This window comes from Bos javanicus, chromosome 22 (genome assembly GCF_032452875.1).
Source record: "Bos javanicus breed banteng chromosome 22, ARS-OSU_banteng_1.0, whole genome shotgun sequence".
NCBI classification, from domain to species: domain Eukaryota; kingdom Metazoa; phylum Chordata; class Mammalia; order Artiodactyla; family Bovidae; genus Bos; species Bos javanicus.
Genome location: NC_083889.1, coordinates 5809951 through 5822607, shown reverse-complemented (window position 1 = coordinate 5822607; position 12657 = coordinate 5809951). Strand labels below are relative to the sequence as shown.

Below are 12657 nucleotides of genomic sequence, written 5' to 3'. Positions count from 1 at the left end.
AGGGGAGGGAGAGAGAGAGAGACAGAGATAGAGGGAGGGAGGGAGGAAGAGAAGGAGTGAGAGAGAGGAGGGAAGAAAGGAGACAGGGAGGGAGAGAGAGATACAGAGACAGAGAGAGAGGGAGAGGGGGAGGGGAGGGAGACAGAGAGAGGGAGAGGGAGGAGGGAGGGCTTGATGTGTCTCTTCTTTAAGGGCACTAATCCCATCATGAGGCCCCACCCTCATGATCTCATTTAACCTAATTACCTCCCTAAGGCCCCACCTCCAAATACTAACACACTGGGGGTTAGGGCTTCAGCACGAATTCAACATGAAATTTTTTCAGGGATGGGACACAATTTCACAGTCCACAGCAGTGAAGTTGATGAAAACAGCGTTGAAGTCCTGCTGTATCAATCATTCTCCTTTGGGGGCCTTGCTCCTCCTCCTGTCCTGTCTCTATGCCCACCATGTCTTGGCTCCCCACATGCAGGGTATGCCCTGAGGGGGAAATACTCTTCGGTACCCTGCCAGCTGAGACAAGCAGCTGCAGTGGTGGCAGATCTCCTCATCATAAAAGCAATGTTGGCTCTAATTTTGTAAGTTGTCACTGTTTCTTTAGCATGCCTCATGGCCCACCATGGTTCTGTGCCTTGAACCAAGCCAATCTCTCTGGTGAACAAGATGACCAGGTCCTCCAGCCCATCTTAGGAACCACTGGACCAGAAGAGAACAATTTTTTTTTCTTGGCAAATGATCAAGTAATACATATTAAACATTTTGTGTGCATATGTGCATGCTAAGTCACTTCAGTCATGTCTGGCTCTGCAATCCTATAGACTGTAGCCTACCAGGCTCCTCTGTCCATGGGATTCTCCAGGCACGAATATTGGAATAGGTTGCCATGCACTCCTTCAGGGGATCTTGCCGACCCAGGGATCGAACCCATGTCTCTTGAGTCTCTGGCATTGGCAGGTGGGTTCTTTACCACTTTGGCACCACCTGGGTGCCAAAAGGTTTTGTGGATCATAACTAATCAGTTCTGTCTTTGCACCATGATAGCAGCCATAGACAATATGTAAATGATTACAGTATGGCTGTTTTCCAATAAAACATTATTTACAAAAAAAAAAATAGGCTTGGGCCAATCTGGCCCAAGGCTCCTAGTCTCCAACCTTGACTCCCTCTTACCCTCTGTCCTGCTCCCTCTCTGCTCCCTCCTTTCCAACACTGAACGGTTAAGTATTTGTTTGATTGTCTTCATCTCTGTTCTCATGACTAGTGTCTTTGTCTCTGCCTTTAGATCTTTACATGTCTTCAGGTGGGAGTAGTTTGGATGGCCCCATATCTGAGTGAACCCATGATGGGATGGGAGCTGGCCCCCTTGTCTGTGTGAGACAAAGGCCAGTCAGATAGAACAGGGCAACGACTGCGTGGTTTTCTCTCTGCTTTGGACTATTTCAGGAACTTGGATGCCCTTTTCAGTGCATTCCATCCCTGGGAAGAATCTGGAACCCATAGATCAATGGCCATCAGTCTAGTCCTGGTTGCCAGGCACCTGTAGCTATGGTAATCTGCCAGATATCTCAATTTAGATCTTGATTTAAGAATCTCTGGGAGAGGAAGAAGATGACAGGTTTCTAACAAGCTAATTTACTCACTGAGCAAGATTAACCGTGGTGGCTGGACACCCCAGTCTCAGAAAGACATAGAGCCTTGCTCCACATGTCAGCTGAGCTCCTGAGGGGTCTGTTGAGTGATGAGCAATCTGACAGGTGTTACTTCTCCCATAAGGAACTTCACTCCTGGAGGTCCATCCATCACTGCTTCTAAGGTCCTAGGCACCATGGCCTTTGTACCTAGATGGCTCTCCCTGATCCCACCTCTGCCCTCCATGTCCACCATATTTCATCTCAATCAAGCAGAGAATGTGATCCTTTGAAACCAAAATGAAGCTTGATCTTTGCTCAAGATCCTGAGGCAGTCCCCCAGAGTAAAAGCCAAAGTCTTGACAAATACCTATAAGGTCCAGATGATCTGACAGCTTCTTCAACTCATTCCTCATTTTTGATTTTTAAATTTTACTTTATTTTTACAATATTGTGTTAGTTTCAGTTATACAGCAAAGTGATTCAGGTGAGATTTTTTTTTTCAGATTTTTTCCATTATAGATTATTACAAGATATTGAGTATAGTTCTCTGTGCTGTACAGTAGGTTACCTATTTTATATATAGTAGTGTGTATATGTTAATCCCAAGTTCCTAATTTATTCCCCCCACCTTTTCCCTTTGTGTGTTAATCACTCATTCGGGTCCGACTCTTTGAGACCCAAGGACTATAGACCACTAGGCTCTTCTGTCCATGGGATTCTGGAGTGGGTAACCATTCCCTTCTACAAGGGATCTACCTGACCCAGAGGTCAAACCCTGGTCTCTTGCATTGCAGGCAGACTCTTTACCACCTGAGCCATAAGGGAAGCCCTCCTTTTCCCTGTGGTAACCATAAATTTGTTTTCTAAGTCTGTGACGCTCTTTCTGTTTTGTAAATAAGTTCATTTGTATCATTTTTTTTAGAGTCTGCATATAAGTGATAGCATATGATATTTGTCTTCCTCTGTCTGACTTTGCCCGGTGTGATCGCCCCTAGGTCCATCCGTATTGCTGCAGATCCACCCACTGCTCTCGCAGCTTCATCACTCTCCTCGCCGAGGGCTCCACGGAGGCCACATTCTACCACACAGTACTCACACTCATCAGTCAAGGCCTTTCCACCCTCTACAAGATTCGGCCTTTGCTGCTTTCAGGTCTGTTCAAATATCACCTTGTCAGTGAAGCCTTCCCAACTCCTTTACTTAAAACAACACCCTCCCCTACTACTCTGTCACTCTCTGAGCCTCTCATCCTGATGTATTTTTCCCCAGTGCACTTATACTAACATACTGTATATTTCCTTATTTATCCATGTATTATCGCACTTGTCCACTAGAATGTAAAACTCCAGGAGGGCAAGGAAGTAATCTACTTGATTTAAAATTTTATCTCCAGGACCTACAACATTTAATTTAAGATTAAATTAGAACATTAAATTTAAAATTTTATCTCCAAGACCTGTTATTTGATACGTAACGAGTCCATATACACATATATACATATGGGTGTCTATGTATATATATCTACATATATCTATAATAAACATAGGGTTGGACAGAAAGTTCATTTGGGATTTTCCATATTATCTTACAGAAAAACGTGAATGAGCTTTTTGGCTAACTCAATATGTGTGTGTGTGTGCACATGTGTATATTTCGGTGAATGAGTGGGTGAATTCATGACTGATCAAAATAACCTGTGAATTTTCTCTATGTCCCATAAGTTTTTCTCTTAATAAATGTTTCACGTGCATGGAGGCATCCTTTTTTAGGTAGATAGAAAGTCATTGGGACCATAAAAAACTATAGGATCATTAGTTCTGGTGAGAGAGGCAGAATAAATGACTTCCTATCCAAACAGGATCTAGTTTTTATTTTTATTTTTTTCAGGATCTAGCTTTGTTTGGAGATTGTAAATCCTGGATAAGGTTCTTTCATATAACTGTGCTTTTTTACACTGCACTATATTTTACCTTAATTCTTTGCTCACAGACATGAATAAAATACTTATTTTACAGCAATAGGGAGTGAGCTGGGTTAACCTTCCCCCAAGTATGCTTCATGGAACATTAAATCTAGAGAGTGCGCTCTGCATCTGGGGACACCGAGTGCATTGCACCTAGCCCAGTTTCTTTCAAAATGTCTACCATTCTTGAAATTCTGCCCAAGCTCACCTTATAGGGTGATCACTTCACACCTCCAAGTGCACATGGGTTAGTCAAAGCATACACCAACTTTCATGCTGAGTGGGATGCTCTGAACATTGAGACAACCATCAAGACCAAAGGTGTGGATGAGGTCACCATTGTCAACATCCTGACCGACCGCAGCAATGAACAGAGCCAGGATATCACCTTCGCCTGCCAGCGAAGGACCAAGAAAGAACTTGCATCAGCACTGAAGTCAGCCTTGTCTCTGCCACCTGGAGGCGGTGATTTTGGGCCTATTGAAAATACCTGCTCTGTATGCTGCTCCTGAGCTGAATGCATCCATGAAGGGACTGGGGGTTGATGAGGACTCTCTCATTGAGATCATCTGCTCAAGGACCAACCAGGAGCTGCAGGAAATCAACAGAGTCTACATGGAAGTGTACAAGATCGGTCTGGAGAGGGACATCGTTTCTAACACATCTGGCGACTTCCACAAGCTGACGGTTGCCCTCACAAAGGGTGGAAGAGCAGAGAATGGCTCTGTTGTTGATTATGAACTGACTGACCAGGACTCCCGCTATCTCTATGATGCTGGTGTGAAGAGGAAAGAAACTAATGTTCCCTAGTGTATCAGCATCATGATTGAGTGGAGCAGGTGTCACTTCCTGAAAGTATTTGAAAGGTACCAGAGCTACAGCCCTGATGACATGCTGGAGAGCATCAAGAAGGAGGTCAAAGGTGACCTGGAAAATGTTTTCCTGAATCTGGTCCAGTGCATTCAGAACAAGCCCCTGTATTTTGCTGACAGACTGTACGTCTCCATGAATGGCTAGGGCACTCATGGTAAAGTCCTGATTAGAATCCCCCACAGTGGCATGGACATGTTGAAAATAAGATCTGATTTCAAGTAAAGTTCGGCAAGTCCCTGTACTACTACATTCAGCAAGACACCAAGGGCGACTACTAGAAAGCGCTGCTGAACCTGCGTGGTGGGGGTGACTGAACCCCACAACAGCCTGAGCATCCAGGGTGGCTGCTCCGTGCTCCAGCTAACAGTTCCACACAGTCGGCTTGGGCTAACAGCCCCTGTGCCCATCCTTGGGAGGGTGACGTTAGTGCTGCCCGCCCCACCCACTCTTTTGTTAGTTTAGGTGCCTCCACATCACCTGACTTTCCCATCTAGTCCCTCTTTATAGCCAAAGAAATGAACATGCCAAGGATTTGGAAGTGAAATCTATGATGTGAACACTGTGTCTCTTGAGTACTGTGTCATAAACAGATGAATAAACTGAATTTTTTTTTAATTTATTTATTTTTTAGTTGACGGATAATTGCTTTACAGAATTTTGTTGTTTTCTGTCAAACCTGAGCATGAGTCAGCCACAGGGACACATATCTCCCCTTCCTTCTGAACCTCCCTCCCATCTCCCTTCCCATCCCACCCCTCTAGATTGATACAGAGCCCCTGTTTGAGTTTCCCGAGACATACAGCAAATTCCTCTTGGTTATCTGTTTTATGTGTGGTAAGTTTCCATGTTACTGTCTCCATACTTCTCACCCTGTCCTCCCCTCTCCCCATGTCCATAAGTCTATTCTCTATGTCTGTTTCTCCATTGCTGCCCCGCAGATAAAGTCTTCAGTACCATTTTTCTAGATTCTGTATATATGCATTAGTATATGATATTTATCTTTCTCTTTATGACTTACTTCACTGTATAATAGGCTCTATGTTCATCCACCTCATTGGAACTTACTCAAATGCATTCCTTTTTATGGCTGAGTAGTATTCCATTGTGTATATATACCACAACTTCTCCATCCATTCATCTGTCGCTGGACATCTAGGTCGCTTCCATGTTCTAGCTGTTGTAAATAGTGCTGCAATGAACAATGGGATTGCATGTGTCTTTTTCATTTTTTGTGTCCTCAGGGTATATGCCTAGGAGTGGGATTGCTGGGTCATAGGGTTGTTTTATTCCTAATTTTTTAAGGCATCTCCATACCGTCATCCATAGTGGCTGTATGTATTTACATTCCCACCAACAGTGCACGAGTGTTCCCTTTTCTCCACACCCTCTCCAGCATTTATTGTTTGTAGGCTTTTTGATGAAGGCCATTCTGACTGGTGTGAGGTGAAATCTCATTGTAGTTTTGATTTCCATTTCTCTAATAATGAGCGATTTTGAGCATCTTTTCATGTGTTTGTTAGCCATCTGTATGTCTTCTTTGGAGAAATGTCTGTTTAGGTCTTTTTCTCACTTTTTGATTGGGTTGTTTGTTTTTCTGGTATTGAGTTGTATGAGTTGCTTATATATTTTGGAAATTAATCCTTTGTCAGTTGTTTCATTTGCTATTATTTTCCCCCATTCTGAGGGTTGTCTTTTCACCTTGCTTATAGTTTCCTTTGCTGTGCAAAAGTTTTTAAGTTTAATCAGGTCCTACTTGTGAATAAACTGAATTTTTACTTAAGAAAAAAAAAATCCAGAGAGCTGTTCTGTGGGAAAAGGGTACTCTTAACATGTATGTTTAGAAAGCCTCAAATTTGTCATAGATAATAATTATAAAAGCTAACATGGATTGTTGTTAAATTACCTGCAGATTACAAACTGCTCTCTTTGATCCTGTTCACTCTACCCATTAGCATATTAAAGGCTCTGAGAAGTCCTGCATGAAAGAAACCTGCTTTTTTCAGCCCAGATCAGATCAGATCAGTCGCTCAGTCGTGTCCGACTCTTTGCGACCCCATGAATCGCAGCATGCCAGGCCTCCCTGTCCCTCACCAACTCCCGGAGTTCACTCAGACTCACGTCCATCGAGTCGGTGATGCCATCCAGCCATCTCATCCTCTGTCGTCCCCTTGTCCTCCTGCCCCCAATCCCTCCCAGCATCAGAGTCTTTTCCAATGAGTCAGCTTTTGCCAAATGTATTTGCTTATACAACCATTTATTTTTCATCAGGGATACTTATAAACACCTCATGGATCTCTTTTCTGAAAAACTAGAGTTGGAAAATGCTGCTCTAGATAAGGGAATTAAATAGAAAAGCAAAATTATGGCAAAATAGATTATTGCAAGGAACTAAATAAGCATTGACCTTTAGGGTTTTTTAAATTAAGATAGCAATCGGCTGGATGCCAGGAGATAAGAAGTGATAGCATCTTCTTATACCCAGTGGTATAATCTCCCTTTAATTGTCCAAGAAAATAAAATTGTGTTTCTAAGGATCAATATGTACCCAAGGAGAACTTCTGCATGCTCATGGGATAGATTCATGGTTTCCTAATCTAAACTCTATCCATTTAAAAAATGTTGGTTTCAGTAATTAGGAAGAAATTTTTAACACTTTTAGGTTGGATACAAATTTTGTCACTTTCAAATGTAAACGACATCATCTGAAAGTGAGCTGAAGAAATGTTTGTGTGTGTGCATCTGTGTGTGTTTGTGCATGTGTTTGTATGTTGTTAGAGCTTTTTCTGGTCAGCAAAGTGATATCTCTGCTTTTTAATATACCATCTGGGTTTGTCATAGCTTTTCTTCCAAGGAGTAAGCATCTTTTAATTTCATGGCTGCAGTCAACTGTCCAGAGTTGTTTTGAGTCCAGAAGGACTCCTAATTCAGTCCCGTGACCAGTGGACATTTGTACTGGGGACACTGGTACTGCTGGAGAGTGGAATGAGGTGGACCACCGTTTTCCATCTTCATCAGGTGAAAGTCTTTTCTTGGGAGTCAAATGTTGAACGCAGGCAGGGAGCTGAGAATAGAGACTGAAACGAGAATTGTTCACTAAAGGAGAAAAAACCTTGTGAATGGGTGTTTCTGTCTTATCTGTTAGAAAAGGCAGTCTCTTGTTTGCAAATCTGCATTTCTGTTTAAGTCTCTGTTTCCCAAATGAAGTTTCCCTTAATGGACTTCTATACTGAGACTTAATGATTCTTGCAATGATAATCTGTCAGGAGGATTCTTATGGTGATAATATGTTATTTGAGTTTCCTTGAGAAACACCTATGTTCTTGCTCTGGCTGAGATGTGAGGCAGTCAAAGGGAAGGGGAAAAAAAGTAAGAAAAGAATAGGTACAAATCAGGAACCTAACACCACTTAACTCTTTCGAAAAACCAGTGAAGTGGGAAAATGATTCTGTGCTACTGTTTCCTCAGATCACCTTGTGTGTACTTTAAAAAGGAAATAAAGTGACTTACGGATCGCTGGGGGGAAGTCTGAGCAGAAGTATCAAGTCTGAAGCCATAGGGACCTCATTCATCATTATGTGTGACAGTGCAGACCCCATAGAGCCTTGAGCCTTGTGGGGACTTAATTTCGTGGGGACATCAAGCGAGGGAATAGCGGGATGAGTAAATGGCCAATTGTTCAGAGTATGTGCTTCTATTTCTGAGAAACTGGTGTGTTGTACAAAAGAGTTCAGGATGGAAGTGAGGAACAGGGTTTAAAATAGGAAACACTTATAGAGACCCTCCTGTGTGCCAGGCACCCTCCTAAAGGCTTTATATATTTTGACTCATTTGATCCTCACAACAACCCTAGGGGAACGCTTTATCCTTATCTTTGTTTTGCAGAGGAGGACACAGAAGCAAAGCTAACCGATGACTCGCCCAGGATCACACAGCTGGTGGTGGAGCCAGGCTGAGTCCTGTGCACGCAGACTCCTGAGTCTGTGCTCTTAACCACTGAAGTGTGCTGGCTCAGAAATAAGGCAAGGGCAAGCACAAGGGCAAATTGTAGAGGCTGGCCCAGCTGTCCCATCTGTTTAACCTCACTGAGCCTTGGTTTTCCCGTTTAGAGGATGGGCACATTCAGTGTTCCTACCTCATAGGGCCACTGTGATTATTCATTTCATTAAATAAGCTCCCAATAGCCCTACGTATCTTTAGCTGTAAACATCTTTAAAAAGGTCTTCCCAGGTGGCGCTAGTGGTAAAGAACCCTCCTGCCCATGCAGGAGACATAAGGGACTTGGGTTCTATCCCTGAGTCAGGAAGATCCCCTGGAGGAGGACACAGCAACCCACTGCAGTATTATTCTGGGCTGGAGACTCCCATGGACAGAGGAGCCTGGTGGGCTATAATCCATAGGGTTGCAAAGAGTCAGACATGACTGAAGGGACTTAGCATGCATGCATCTTTTAAAATGTGAGCCTGGGGACTTCCCTGGTGGTCTGGTGGGTAACAGTCTGCCTGCCAGTGCAGGGGACATGGGTTTGAACCTTGGTCCAGGAGTAAGATCCCACACGCCACAGGGCAGCTGGGCCTGCTGAAGGCCGCACACCCTAGAGCCTGCGCTCTGCAACACAACAGTAGCTCCTGCTCTGCATAACCAGAGAAAGCCCACACACAGCAAGGAGGACACAGCGCAGCAACAAATAAATAAATACACTTTAGAAAAGAAACTTTTATAAAAGAAATGGGAGCCTCGGAAGAAGTCTGGATCACTTTTATCTAGTGCTCTTAACAGGAAAAGATCCAGTATTCAGAGCAGTGCTGTCCAATTGAGCACTGTGACGACAGAAATGTCCTCTACCAACACCGTACAATATGGTACCACACGTGGCCACCGAATGCTTGACACATGACTAGTGCTCCAGGAGAAGTGACTTTTAATTTTATTTCATTGTAATTCATTTAAATAGCCAAACAGTGGTTGCCTTGGGATGGGAATGGGGGTGGAGGAGTGGGTAACGGGAAGGGCAGAGAGGGACGAGAGAGGGTTACAAAGGGATGAGGCAACCCTGGGTGTGACGGCTGTATTTATTCTCTAAGTGTGGTGCTAGTTGCATAGGTGTGTGCTTATCCAGTTGTCCTGATGTGCTGCTGCTGAGTCACTTCAGTCGTGTCCGACTCTGTGCGACCCCATAGATGGCATCCCACGAGGCTCCCCCATCCCTGGGATTCTCCAGGCAAGAACACTGGAGTGGGTTGCCATTTCCTTCTCCAATGCATGAAAGTGAAAAGTGAAAGTGAAGTTGCTCAGTCGTGTCCGACCCTCAGCGACCCCATGGACTGCAGCCTTCCAGGCTCCTCCATCCATGGGATTTTCCAGGCAAGAGTGCTGGAGTGGGGTGCCATTGCCTTCTCCATTTGTCGTATTGCATTCATATTTCAGTAAAGCTGTTAAAGAACAAAACAGATCCATCCAGGATTAATCCAGCTTATGCATGGCTTCCAACAGTGGTTTTTAAACTGAGTGTTGAGGGGAGCCTGGGGTCACTGGGGCTTCTGGGACTGGAGGTTGAGGTGAGGGTAGAGGGGTACATGTCAGTTAAGCACACCCTCCAGCTCTGCTTGGAGATGAGCTGCTTGCTGAGCTGCATGTTCAGTTTTCTGGCTTGCCCTCTCTCCTGAACTCATGGGCTACATGAGATCAGGGAGTTTGCAGTCTCCATTTCTGTCTCCTTGGTGAGTGCTCAAGAGATGCTTGTTCAGCTGAGATTCTGAAAATAGCACTCCTACGCTCTGTTTAGCCAACACTTGTAAGGTACTCACTTTCAGCCAGGGACTGTTCCTACACCTTGAAAACAGTAACTTCTTTAATTATTGTTTTAAAATATTTTTAGAGTATAGTTGCTTTACAATGTTGTGTTACTTTCTGCTATACAGCAAAGTGAATCAGTTATATGTATACCTATATCCTCTTTTTTTGGATTTCCTCCCCATTTAGGTCACCACAGAGCACTGAATAGAATTCCCTGTGTTATACAGTCGGTTCTCATTAGTTATCTATTTTATACAGAGTATCAATAGTGTGTATATGTCTATCTCAATCTCCCAATTCATTCCATTCCCCCCTCCTTTAATTCTTTGACATCCTTTTTTGAATTACTTGCTCTCAGGGCACAGGAAGGGTAAACACTTTCCTGGGATCTTACACCTCGTAGGAGGGAGGATTCAGATCGACGCTGTCAGCTCAGAATCCATCCTAAGAATATGTCCCCACCACCATTGGGGGAGGGGGCTTCCCAGGGGGTGCAGTAGTAAAGAATCCACCTGCCAATGTGGAAGATGCGGGAGATGTGGGTTCAATCCCTGGGTCAGGAAGATCCCCTGGAGAAGGGAGTAGCTATCTACCCACTCCAGTATTCTTTCCTGGAGAATCCCATGGGCAGAGGAGCCTCGCAGGCTATAGTCCTTGGGGTTGCAAAGAGTCAGACAAAACTGAGCAACTGAGTCACACGCACGCACCATTGGGTAGAGGCCCCTCCTGGTAGAACCTTCCTTCCAAATCAAGGATTTTTTTTTTTGTCTGTGCCACAGGGCATATGGAATCTTAGTTCCCTGACCAGGAATCAAAACCACGCCCTCTTCAGTGGAAGCTCAGAATCATAACCACTGAACTGCCAGGGAAGTCCTGAAATCTGGGATTCTTACATTACCACGTGCCTCTAGAATTCTGGGGATGTCTATGAACTTTTTCCTGGAATAATATTTTTTGTTTGCTTGTTTGTTTTCTGGAATAATACTTCCAATTGCACATGAAAAAAATTGCATAGGACTACAAAAAAAAAAAACAATTTTACTGAAATATGGCTACTGCAATATTAAAAATATCCTAGGGTGTTCATTTGTGTTATGATAAAGTATGTGGCTCTTTATTAGCATATGAAACAATAAGAGCTAGCGGTGGGCCTAATCTCTACTGTAATTCCCAAACAGTCATCAGTGGTATTTGGAGAGATCATAAAGGGAAATTTGGAGCGATGGAGGGATATTGAAGAGACCTGAGGTTTCTATTTGGGACAAAATTACAGGTGCTCCTCCTACGGGTAGTTGTCATCTACGTTCATAATAGAAGGGAGTGATACGTTTCTCTTTTTTCGGTTGTGCCACACAGGCACAGGAGCTTAGTTTGGTTGTGCAGGCTCTTAGTTCCCCAACCAGAGATCCCACCCACACCCAATGCAGTGGAAGCTCAGAGTCTTAAACACTGGACCACCAGGGAAGTCCCAGGATTGGTAAGTTCAGAAGATAGTAAAAACGCAGATGTACATATTTTTTATCATCCAAATTCACTGACTCCATGAGTTGAAGAATTCTATGTGGACCCAGGTCAGGGACCCCGGTTCGGGGTGCTCTTGATGTGGACCGGCAGCACTGGCATCACAGCATCAACAGCATCCAGGATCTCAACCCCACACCAGACCCACGTATCCAAATCCACATTTCAACAGAAATCTTTGAGCTATCTGTGTGCACACAGAAATTTGACAAGCCATGCAAAACAGATGTTCAGTGAGGTCAAAGCAACAGAGAACTGTGTTCTTGAACAGGACTGAAAAGGTCTGGCTGCAAATTTGTTTTTGTCCATCTCTCTGCCTTTTATAACCTCCTTCCTGCGATGGAGGACAGTTGAACCAGGTGGTGACGTTGGGACCATGGCTGCCGCTGACATCGTCTCCGTGCGCCCTTGGGGCCCACCCTCAGGGCAAGGGCAAGGGTGTTCTCATCCTCTCCAGGTCGTGGGTGGTCCAGGCAGGTTCTGCTCCTTGGGGAGGGGGAGTCAGCATTTGTCCACAACTATATCTGGGACAGTGGACCCTGGTCAATATGCTTCAGGGGGAAGACTATTTGGACCTCAGACCCAAATCCAGTTTTCCAATCCAGGTATTCCAGCATGAAAACAGCAATAATGCTTTGTCTCAGCTCTATTTGTTTAATTAGCTCTGAATCTTCTAAAGAAGGATCTGATTAATTAGTGCCCTCAAATTCCAACAATATTGGCTGTTAGAAAACTCAAGAGCCGGGACTTCCCTGGTGGTCCAGTAGTTAAGAATTCACCTGCTAACGCAGGGGATACGGGTTCAATCCCTGGTCCAGGAATCTCACATGCTAAGGGGCAACTAAGCCTGTGTGCCAGAACCACTGAGCCCTCCCT

General features: G+C 44.3%; 1 pseudogene; it reads left to right on the top strand.

Moving 5' to 3' along the window:
- The first annotated feature begins 796 nt into the window (after window positions 1-796).
- On the top strand, window positions 797-5086 carry LOC133235000 (annexin A2-like; annotated as a pseudogene).
- Window positions 5087-12657: the final 7571 nt, after the last annotated feature.